Raw genomic sequence first — 8,513 nt, 5'->3', positions numbered from 1 at the left:
AAATCTTCTAGAATCGTGGGTCTATAAATCTTGCCTTCAAATCCTTCTAAATTTTCCAAGCTGCAATGTCAAAAATACTAAAGAAAAATTATCCCAACTAAATCTGTAACAGCAAAAAGCCAGAAATATTTTGGAAAAAAAAGGGGGGAAAAAGGTGTAAAATTAATTTTATAGAGAAAACATATGCATATTCTGAGAATTTTTAATATTCTGAGACAATTACATGGGGAAAATGCTTACTATTAAAAAATTAAAAAAGGTATTTTTAATTATTTACATAGCTAATTTTGCTTTTTCTAAGAGCTGTTTCATAAATTATGCTTTATAGCATTATACCTTGTTTATTTTTCAGATTCAAAATATTGTATAATAAGTTGCCAAAATGGAACTTTATAATATGACAGCGAAAAATAAAAATGTTTTATTTTAATGTTATTTTTTAAATGTAATTCAAATATATTATCATTATTTTAATGAAATTTGTCAAAGTTATGATGTCTTAAAAAATCGTCTTCCTACAACACATTCTTGTAGTAATTATATTCAATAAAAATCATTCTGGTGTCAACATAAAACTGAAGTGAGACGATAATGGGGTACAGTTTATGATCCTATGGACATCAAGAATTTACAAGCAAGTGATACAAAATTATTTATTACTGGCTGTGTTACTTATTCCTAAGATTTCATCCAAAGTCACCTACAGGTTTTCAATTCAATGATGTAATTTATGAATGCATAATTATCTTTCAGAACATGCAGCATCTTGTTCAAAATTTAAGAAACCAGATTTCACTTGCCCTGTTTTGGATACATTTTATTAATGCTGTTTGCAACAAATTTCCAATTTTCCTTTATAAAACTTAAACAACATGCAATACTCTACATATTTTTAATTTGTGGAACCCATGCCATTTTCAGTATAAAATTTGAACAGAATTTTAAAAAATAGACTGTACCTCTAGACTGGGGCAGAATATATGTAAAACTGGTTAAAACTTTTATTATCCAAGAATCGGCCCAAAATCTTTATATATGCTCAGCATTTCATGCAAATTTTAGCTTTCTGCAGCCATCTGATAGAGTGGATATTTCTACACAGAGTTTAGAATAATAAAGCAATCAGAAATTGGTATATATGTACAAAGACATATACCTAAATATTTTAAGCACAAATTGTACATATCCAATTTTTAATTAAAAAAAATCCATCCTTTGAACCAACTTTTATTATGAATTATCATGATTATGATGAACTACAACAAACAATGTTACACTAAATGTACAATATTTACATAATATACATATATTGCCAATGAAAGTTCTGGCATAAATAAAATTTTTACAACTGTGTCTACACTTTCATACTTGGCTGTTTACACATACCATCATCATCAGCAGAGAATTCACAACTTTGATTGTGCACAGTAATTGTCGGCTGTTAATTACTTAAAATTATGAATATTGTGCTTCTATATCAAAAAACAACAATTGGAATCTTAATATATTGTTCTGTAGGTGAAAAACCTTAGAAATAAAATCCAGATGACACAGTTAAGTTTTAATACATAAAACAGAATACAATTCCAGTATTTTTCTTGCTATTATTTTGTAAAGAATGAACATAAATCATATATATTTTATGATTTTTCACAAATCCCTAATGCATGAATTAAAACTTGAATTATCTTAAAATTTAAAAGAAAGGTAATCAAATAATTTTTGAAGAAACATAATGGGGACAATATTTAAGATATATGCCTTCAAATTAATATAATTTGAGATATCAATTAACATATCTAAAATATAAGGGTGAAATAACATTTAAAAAATTATCACCTAAATTTTCAATTCAATCTGGTATGTGGAATGAATACAGTATTTAAAGGGCCAGGGAATCACTGCTCTCTTTGGCACAATAAATGAAGATTAATAAATAAGCTCATGTAATATAATGCAAAATTCTTACTTAAATGAGTTATTGAGCTTAATTTGATTGAAACACATATCTAACATAAATTTAAAAAAAAAAAAAAAATTCCACTTATTGAAAGGAAATTATCTATTTTACTTTTCTTCACACTCAAAGTTTAATTAATTGCAACTGTTTTATTAAAAAAAATTCATCAAAAAGGAATCTATCACAGATATACAAAACAAACCTGTGCTGTAAATAAATATACCAAACAACTGCAATGAAGCAGATTACCATTTAAACAACAGGAAGCCTGCATTAAAAAAATTAAAAACACATAAGTACACGCCCTTATGCAAACATAACAAATGCACTCTCTGATAATGAAATAAATAATGTTGAAGGTACACACAAATAAAACATTCTGAGCACCATTGTTTCCATAGGATTTGAAACACACGCTATAAATAAGATCGGAGTATACTTATTTGAAACTTCAAAACAGGAACTAAAATTTCCACTCTAATTTTAGGATTAATGAGTCATACTTTATCAGCAGCAAGCACATGTTTTTAAAAATATTTATCAGATAAACAACAACAACTTATAATTACACTTTTCCAGGATAAAGCCATTGAGCTTTAATATTACATTTCAAGTATAGAGAAATTCAGTGAAAACAATATGAGTACTTCAATCACATAAGTAACTCAAAAATAATAACAAAACTGATAAATACAGTCACAAAGAAAATACCACATTCTTCATACAATCAAATATTCCTCTGTAATTTTAAGTGCCACCATCTGGAATAGACAATCATTTCACTGTCTTTTCACTCACTTTACTTTCAGTTCTTTTTTACAAATTAATATATTATTAATGATATAGATTTATACTGAAACCAAAATAAAATAATAAAATTTGACTCTCTTTTATGTGCATAAAATTGTTACAGATCACAAAAAGGTTGCAAAAATAAAAAATTAAACACGAAGAACAATTTTTTATGGAAATTTGAAATGCAAACTGGCTTTCTAATCACATTTATTTTAAACTCTGAGTAATCTATTACATTAATCATTTATGGAGGCTAAGTTGTTCTATGAACCATTTTTGCTTGGGAACTAAATTAAGTGATAAAAATTAAATGATAAGTAAATTAGGCAGGGATTTACAAAATGTCATTTAAGGAAACATTTTTACAATTAATGCCCAGTTTATTAACAAAATGGTTGCTGTATCTTAAATGAGCAGACAATATAAATTACCTAAGTGGGAGCATTTTTAAATATTTGAAGGTAAGATTAATTTGTTTTTAAAGGTAATAATTTTAATGGAGCTCAAATACATAGAAACTCAGATGCTTAAAATTTCTTACATGCTTTTTAATATTATATTTATTCACCAAAATACACACAAAAAATATTTTTCTTCTATTATGTTTTTTTTTTTTTTTTTTTTTTTTTTTTTTGTCCACGACTCCTCTACCAAAAAAAATCTAATAACATGCAAAAGTTACCTAAGCTGACGAAAATCTTACATATCAAAAATTAAAGTTTGGAAGAAATATATTTGCTTTTACATTGGTCATAACTTAATGACAGAGTAACAAGATGAAATGTACATGCTAAAAAAATCTAAAGGTAGGAAAAGTGATATAAATGACAAACATACTCCTTTTAAATGAATAGAAGCACATATTTTATGTTTAATACGATGAGACTGATTACAAATGACATGCACAAGCTTAGACTTAACAAGCAAATACATGTGGTTATTCAGTGTCAAAAAAATATGAAAAATATTTTAATAATTTTAAAAATCAAAGAAAATCACTAAAAATCATTCTTTTTGTCCTCTTCAAATACGAAATCAATTTACCAAGCAAATCTAAAAGAAAATTTTAAATATTTTCATAATGAGATAAGAAAAATAATGTTTATGATTTCAAATTACAGAAAGTATCAATTATTATTTATACACATTTTGATAATAACTTGATACTTAACTTCAGTTGCTTTATTTATAATTACAGTCATACTATTATTTAATAGCAATTTTGTATCTAAACAGGAATGGATTAAAACTGCAAACAAATTTACCATAATTTTAGGATGACAAAAATTAACTGATCATGTTAATTTTCAGAGTAACAACAATTTTAGAACTACACCCTACAGGGTGAAACTTCCTGGAAAACCTTTAAAATGTATAAGTATATTAAATGCTCATCAGAATGAATTACATACATATGCATATAACATTTTCCAAGAAGTTGAAGATGGCAGAATAAATTACATAACATTCTAAACTCTCATGCCTTTATAATATATTTATTTATACAATGATTATTAACCAATGAAAAATTCTATTCACTGGTTAAAAAATTATATTTAATTTTAACATGAAATTTAAATACTTGGTCTTTTGTTATCAGAAAAAGTTAACTTTAGCTTAAAGTTTCAGCTTAACTTACAGAAACTGATATATAGCTATAATTTTTAAGTAAATACCTGAATTTCTAGAAGAGAAAGGGGAAAATATAAAAATACTATCACATTAAAACTATGGATATAACAAGTCTTTTGCCAAGAAGAAAATATGCATCCATTGGATACCAATTTCTAATAAAAACTTGATCACACAATCAAGAAGTTATTTGTATGATCATTTTCCAGTATAATGTAAGAAAAATTCAACAAGATCATTCTAAAATCAACACATTTACACAACATAAACAAACCACAAACAAGCGTCTTATTAACCTTATTTCTGCATGTGATGATATATCTTCCAACATAAAAACTATACATTTACAAGTTCAAATTTTACAAATGTATCAAAGTGCCCATTTCTGTTCATATTACACAAAAAAGCACTTTTTTGCTAGCTGCAGGAGAATGAGTTGCTTTCAAAAAAATTATGTACAGTTCCTTAGAGCCATGTCTGTCATGAAGGTGCTGATCTTGTTACAGAAGTTAAATTGTTCGTGGATGTTAAAAATACCACTGCAAGTTTTACTTGTGTTTGTGCCACACTGCAGCTTCAAAATTTTCTCATTTGCCTGTGTTGCTGGTATAAATAAAGTGGCAGTAAGCTTTGGTAAACTCAAAGTATATTCTGCAATAAAATAAAACTAATCAATATACAATAAATCATAATGAATGAGAAAGGGAAAAAAAATTACACTTACAAATTTTTAAGTTTGAAAAGTCAATGTGATGCAACAAGTTTCTTAATATTTCAATTTCATTGATAAAAAGTTTACAAAAATGTGGAAAATGAAGTTCTTTTAAAGCTAATTAAATTATTTAGATGAGAAGAAAATTTTAAGTTTTTTGGGATGAATTTATTATCATCTGCATAGTTCTCAAATTACTTTATTTACTGTTGGAGATAATATTTGCAAAAGTGTGCAAAATATAATTAATAAATAAAGGAAATATACTGCCACAAGAAGTGACAGACTGGTTAATATGCTGGTGGACAACTGCTACAGACAGATAGCAGCAGCGATAGCATGGATGGCAACAAAATGGAAGGCAGGAAAATGTGGAAATTAGTATAAATATGGAATAATGTAAAACATAAAAGAGATAAAGAATTTGATGCATATTGACCTTTGTTGTTCAAATGCAAAATTTAATGGCAAAGAATGAATTGACGAACTTGGAATTTTCGGTATGTCTCCCTGACATTACTCAGATGATTTTATGTGTGGGCAGTATTATTGGCAAGACTGGAGAAATTAGAAAAAAACAACATATATTACTAGAGAGTTTAATGCCAGCCACAATGTTGTTTCAAGAAATCATTTGAAATGAATGGAATGTGTCACAAACATCATGGGAAAGGTCATGTTCACAGTATGACCCCTGCAGAAGATAGGTACATACTGCATTTTGTACAGTGCTATTGACAAAAAGAACTGGCATAGCAAAGCTATTGAGGTAGAAAATAAGTTACTTTGTGCAACTGGCAAGCAAATCTGCTGAAAAACTCTGGCCAAACATTTCCATCAAGGAGGATTATATGCCCGCATGTCCTGTTATATGAATATAACTATACGTTGCTCTACACGCTTCCAACTGGGGCTACAACTGGCCAGCGATACATTAATGATGTTCTGCTGCCTCATGTTCACATGTTCCATTGTTGTGCCAGTGATAAATTACTTTTCATGGACAACAACACAACATATGTTTGAACAGTCGCTGTCAAGGGATGTCTAGAGAGCAAGGATTTTCAATGCCTCGTATGGCCAGCACATTCTCTAGATCAGAATGCCATTGAAAATGTTTTTGCTTTGCGAAGGAGTTTTGTTGGTCAACAATGCTCTCCAATAAATAAGAACACATCATCCATGCACTGACAGAGGAATGGGATAAATTACCTTTACAGATGTTGAATAATGTTGTGTGGAATCTTACACTGCCCTTCATGGTGACCATATCTGGAATTGACATCTAATGGCAGAATGCCTGCTGACATTAATTGCATTTTTCCCACTTTTACATTTTCAGAAAAATATAGCCATTTTTGTTCCCTGAACACCTTACAAAGCCTATTTCAGAGCACAAAAAATTATCTTTATGTCCCAGTATTTTGGCATCATTTTATTTCACTTGGCATCCAAACACGCTTTACTTTTTAACATGCTATATAGCCATTTGTGATCCGTCCTAAGCAACTGTCCACCGATGTATAAAATAATATTAATATAAAGCCTTCAGTAATAGCCACAAATCAGTCAGCAAAATAGTGATATCACCAATATTAACAATTATATTTTTTATTCAAACTACAAACCAGCTAAATAAAGCTCAATCTAATTCAGCTGGAACACATCATTTTTTTTTTTTTTTTTTGGGCTGGGATAGTCATTTCTGTTTGAAAGGATGGGGATGTTTCTTCAGTGGTCATCTTTTTTGTCCCCATTTTCCAAGCTGAAAGGATGGGGTGAACAATAAAGTTTGATGTGCCTGGAAACTTAACTGTTTATCTCTTTCGAAGTTCTTTCTATTGGTTTTCCCTATCTTTCCTTTTCATTTGTGAAACTTCAGAATTACAGGATGATCATATTCATAATTCATAAAGAGAGACTTGTGATGGAATATTCCATATTTTTGCAAGATTTTTTGGAAATTATTTTTCTTCATTTTATAGCAATATGCCGAAACAACGGAAAAGAGGATTGATTGACTATAGAACAAATACAATAGCTTGTGAAGTGCTAAAATATGGAACATCATAAAACACATATGATCCCTGCATTTTCCTTCCTTTTGTGAAGTAAATACACCCCTCTAAGCAAGAATCAAACAACAACAAAATATTGTCACAAACAGCAAGGCACTTCCTGAAAGAGGGAAAGCATTAGGTAAAGAAACCTTGTCTTTTTAAGGATCTTCTTACAAGTATTTGAGCTCCAAGCTCAAACAGTAACAACAGAATAATACAAATTATTGAAGACAGCAACTAACTACATTGTAACTTCTTTTCCCCTTCTTTCAAAAACTGTATAATATCTCCCAGTTTAACACATGTTTTTTATTATAAAACAATTGCCTTAATTTGAATCACACAGTAAAACATGTTCTTAATAAGGCTGCGAAATTAGTAAAAGTAAGACTAAAGGAATTCATGAGTAAATGTAATGTTTGCCAAACTACCATTAAATAAGTTAATATTTTAACAAATTAAATTCCTTTAATTTGCTAAAAATATTACTTTTCAGTTAGTTGATAATTTTCAACAAACAATGTTAAATGCTTACTTCTTCAAACTATCCTGTTTCTTATTTTTAAAACTAAAATGAATTATTCCAAAAAATAGTTTCATAGCTTCTGTTTTTACTATTTTTTATTGATGATATTTACAAATCGCAATAATAGGACATAGCAGTATGAACAATGTATAGTACAGTGAAGTCATTTTCAAATTAAATATTGCATATTCTAATTTCTTGATAGTTTTCCCCTTAACACTTTTGCTAGTGGGGACGTGTGTGTATTTAATTATGGCAAAGCACACGAGGGCTATCTGCCTAAGGGGAGGGATGCCTTCGTGAAGGACTTTCTAATGGAAACTGGCTCGTATACACGTTACACATGGGGAAAACCACGAAAACGCCCATGCAGCTAGCCCATTTGTGGGATTCAAATCTCGAACCGAACTACCAGTGTTCAGCGACTTTACCGCTCGGCCGCTGGTCGGCACTGTTGGTGACGTGAGGTTGCTCAAACAGATAATGCTGTGTCATAGAAATAGATTGTACCCATATGCTGATTCACTTACTATAAGAAATATGATTTAGAAGAGGTAATAAAAGATTATTATGTGTACCACATTCATTATTAAGCCTTTAAGCACAGAATTTTATGACTACATGCCAGCGTATGATCGGCAGTAGAGATAAAACTATTTTTGCAATGCTGCATTATGAGCTGATGCATTTAAAAATGAATAAGTAACAATATCGATTATTTTTATATGATATTATATCACAAACAAATATATATATTACAAATGAATTTATTATAAAATAATTACAATGATAACAATGCAAACTATATATTTCAGAATTTTATTCGTG

General features: G+C 29.0%; 1 protein-coding gene across 3 annotated transcripts in view; it reads right to left on the bottom strand.

The window, feature by feature from the left end:
* Positions 1-1,211: 1,211 nt before the first annotated feature.
* The window catches only part of Dd (CTD nuclear envelope phosphatase 1-like protein dullard), an 85,913-nt gene continuing 78,611 nt past the window's right edge, over positions 1,212-8,513 (bottom strand). For all 3 annotated transcript variants that reach the window (XR_015040380.1, XR_015040381.1, XM_085813703.1), the window contains one exon: positions 1,212-5,038. The gene's annotated coding sequence lies outside the window, so the exon portion shown is untranslated. The remainder of the gene's footprint in view (positions 5,039-8,513) is intronic.

This window comes from Stegodyphus dumicola, chromosome 3 (assembly GCF_044657685.1).
Source record: "Stegodyphus dumicola isolate Sdum_Otavi_A_Nest chromosome 3, ASM4465768v1".
Classification (NCBI taxonomy): domain Eukaryota; kingdom Metazoa; phylum Arthropoda; class Arachnida; order Araneae; family Eresidae; genus Stegodyphus; species Stegodyphus dumicola.
This window is presented reverse-complemented; position numbering and strand designations above follow the sequence as displayed.